Raw genomic sequence first — 4,267 nt, forward strand, 5'->3', positions numbered from 1 at the left:
TTGGAAAATCTGAGTTCCTTCATCCTCAAGCCACATGGCAGTTAAATAGTATGAAGACCTATTACAAGACAGCCTATAATTCACTGCCAAGTGAAATGCCATCCAAAACAAGGCTCTTAGAATTCAGTGTAGGGCAGAACCATTCAGGCTGAAGTAGGTTAGAGACATTACTGGATGAAAAAGAAAGTGACTGGCATTCTCCTGGGATGGGCTACTTTTTTTCAGGTGTATCACAGGAGCCCTGGCCCCAAGCCCTTTCCCTGTACCAGTGATAAGGAATAAAAGGCACTCAAGATACAAGAGGCACCGCAAAAACTGAAGAGTATAATTCTGTCTTCCTCCTGCTGCAAGACCACTGATCCTGCCCCCTGCACTCTCACCATCACCTGCCTTGTTGACCTTTTACCCATTACGGGTGAATCATTCTGCTGCAGAATGGGTAACCAGAAGCCCTTGGGCAATAACAACCCAAGTGCAGAGTTGATGAATGTCTGGGATAAAGGAAATTTAATAGACAAAGATGTGTTTGCTCCAGGACTCCCAACCAAGTACTGCTGTTTAAAAAAATGTGTGGCGAATGTACAAACAGCTGTTAATAGCAATCATCTGCTGTGCTAAGTGATGCTGCTTTTCCCAATTCTCCTCTCTCGTCTGTACCTCCTTCCCTGCCAGCACTTTCTGTGGGCAGAGTACGGCACAATCCCACAGATTCTGACGGCCACATTGATCTACTTTGGGTAGTATCATATGAAAAGACACAGCAGATACATCAGGGTGGAAACATGAAGTGAGTTTTCATGGCTTACTTGGCCTTGTGCTCTGTCTCATGCTGTGAGAAGTGTGCGTTTTGGATGCTGTTACTTTTAGCTTGAGTCCCAGGATGAGAAATCCTGGTGCACAGGATAAAGTGTGCAAAGCTGAGCCACTCACTAGAGGCAGATTTAGGCAGACCAATAGACTGGCAGATGCAGGAACTGGAAATGTTTGTTATCATAAGCACTGAGATGTGGAGGTTGTTTGTTGCCACAGCAAAAGCTGACTAAGACATCATCAACATTAATCAAACATTTGCGCTATGCTGGGGCTGTCCCAAACACTCTACATGTGTTCTCTGGTTTCGTCTTCGCATGAATCATGTAAGCAGTGTTTCAGCTTGTGCTCTCCATTGTAAACATCAGAAAGTTACTCTAGCTGTGTGCAAAGGAAAGGCTTCCACCTTCAACCAAGATGGACTAGCCAAAGCTGGACACACCTCCCTGTCTGAAGAAAACTGAAAAGCCGGAGAAATACATGAAGCCGTGAGATATTAGACAACAGGCAGAGGAGGACAGGTCTGTGAGATGGGAAACAATTGTGATGAAGTCTACCTGGCACAGCCTGCTACTTGGAGAGCATTTCTAAGTTAGAGGGGAAGAAGCCAGACTAAGCTCAGCTGTCTCCTTGACTTGAGAATATGAAACTGAGATCAGGGAGGCCAAGGCAACTAAGTTTGCAAAACAGGAAGAAAAAAAAAGCTACACACAAAAGACAAGTTTTCCCAGAGGACCATGGAGATTGACAAGGGGCCCCTGGAGGATTCAGCCAAGTACAGATCAGCAGTTCTGAAGGCTGCCAGAGTAACAATAAAAAAACTCAGAGAACGATCTGTGGAACTCACACAGGGATAGGAACAATGACCAGGTGAAACTGGACCTTGGATGGAATATTCAAAGGACCTTCACAGTGGGAAAGGAGGACTAGACATGCAAAGAAGCAGCCATCTACAGCCTAAAATGAGGGGGAAAATGCAGAAATTCAAAGTGACCCCCAAATGACCCAGATAATAAGATTAGTAGTATTAAAAATGATATTAAGATTATACTCCATATAGTCAAGAAGTTAAAAGGAAAAATAGCACTGTTAAGTAAACTATAGATGATACAATGATTTGTTTAATTTTTAGAGACAGACTCTGAGATGAAAAATACTGAATGGGGTGCGGGGCGTGGTGGCACACCCCTTTAATCCCAGCACTTGGGAGGCAGAGACGGGCAGATCTCTGTGAGTTCAAGGCTAGTTTGGCCTACATAATGAGTTCTAGGCCAGTTGAGGCTACAGGGAGACCCTGTCTCCAAAAAAAAAAACCAAAAAAACCCAAAAACGCTCAAGTGAAAAATAATACTGGATGGAATGAGCAGCATTAGAATCACAGGAGATGGACTTGAAGGCATAAGCATAGAAACAATTGAAAATGAAATACAGAGAAAAAAGATGAAAAAGAAGTACAGATTAGGAGCCAGAGAGATGGCCCAGAGGTTAAGAAAGAACACTGGCTGCTCTTGGTTTCCAGCCCCTACATGGCAGCTAACCACCATCCATAACTACAATTCCAAGGATTCCAGTGCCCTCTTCCGGCCTCCCCAGACATTGCATGTATATGGCATACTTACATACACGCAGGCAAAACACTTGTACATATTAAAAAAATTTAAGTACAGATTAATACCCATGTGGTAACTTCAGGCAACGAATCAAGAGTTCTTTGCAAGGTATGGAGTAGGCAGAAAGATATCTGAAAAAATAACGCTTTCTAGCAAAAGTCTCATTGAAATGGAAACTATATTCCCAAAAATCCAAAAACTCAGTGAAGCCCTAGCACAAGAAATGTAAAACGACATCAAAGTACGTCAAAATCCCTTTGATTAGAATGAATGATTAAGAAAATGTTAAAAGCAGCCAGGAGGAGGGAGGCACAGTCCAGAGGGATGAAGATGCAGATGATAGCAGAGTGTTGGTCAAGATCACGGGAAGCTAAAAAAAATGAGGCAACATCTTTAAAGGACTAATTTTCATTGATTTGGTATTGCAATAATAAAATACCAGAGATTAGGTGATTTATAACGAACAGAGGTTTATTTTCTCATAGTTCTAGAGACTGGGAAGTTCAAAGCCAAGCCCGAGGTTCATGAGGACTGCCAGGTCCAAAAGGCAAGCCATGCTGTGGCCTCACAGGGCAGAAGGCAGGAGGGAAGAGAAACAAGGCTTTGTGAAGCTGCTTTTATAAAGCCTAGTTCATCAGGAGAGAAGGAGCCTTCATGACCTAATCATGCTTTAAGGATCCACTTTCTGCTTAAATATTGGGGGTCAAAGCTAGCAGTTGCTGAAAGGAAAAAAAAAAAATCCATCAACCTAGAAATCCTTTACCAAGGAAGACTATCATTCAGAATGAAGTAAATAAGGCTTTTTAGACATTTAAAAGGTAAAGAATATCAGATCTGCACTATAAGTGTTAAAAGGAAATCCTTCAAGTAAAAGGGAAATTATTCAAGATGCAAATGTGAATGTTTACAAAGGAGTGAAAGAATGTGAGGTGATAGCTATGGAAGTAAATACAAAGACTTCAAAATTAGTATTTAAAGCTCTTCAAAAGATAACTTTAGCCAGGTGCAGTGGCACACATCTTTAATCCCAGCACTGGGGAGGCAGAAGCACACAGATATCTGTGAGATTGAGGCCAGCTGCTTTGGGCTACAGGAAGACCCTGTCTCAAAAAGACCCAAAACAAAAACAAAAAAGATAACTGTTCAGAGCAAAAATTACAATGTATCATTTGTAACATATTTATAATAATAAAACATGATATTATACACAAAGGAGAAAGAGAGGAATGGAAAGATGCTGTTGAAAAGTTCTTGTACTACATGTGGAATGAAATGCCATTATTTGAAAGTCAGGCTCTGACCAACTTAAAGATGTGGACTACAAAATGTAAAACAACTGCTAAAAGGAGACAACAGTGCTAGTCAGGCAAAGAGACCAACAAATGAAATAAAATGAACTCATTAAGAAACGTTTCTTAATGCCAGGGATTGTGATGCATGCCTGTAATCTCAGCACTTGGGAGCAGGAGGCTATGCTTGGCTAACTAGCAAGTTTGAGGCCATACTGGGCTACATGTGACTTCCTAAAAAGAAAATGATAAAAGAAGTCAAGAAAAGAGGTAAAATGACAAAGAACTAATATAACACATATACACAAATACAAATATAACAAATTTGTTATATACAAATATAACACAAATATAAGGATGGTACACTTATTCCTAATAATTGATAATCACATTAAGTGTAATCGTCTAAATAATCCCTAACAAAAGGCAGAAATTACCCAAACAAACAGTAAAAGCAAGTCACAACTAAATGAAACTCATTTTAAATATAAGGACCCATTAAAGTTCAAAATAAACAGATTTGGAAAGATATACCATCTTAACTCTAATTTGAAAAAG

Source organism: Nannospalax galili, unplaced genomic scaffold (assembly GCF_000622305.1).
Source record: "Nannospalax galili isolate Female #2095 unplaced genomic scaffold, S.galili_v1.0 scaffold1201, whole genome shotgun sequence".
In the NCBI taxonomy this organism is placed as follows: domain Eukaryota; kingdom Metazoa; phylum Chordata; class Mammalia; order Rodentia; family Spalacidae; genus Nannospalax; species Nannospalax galili.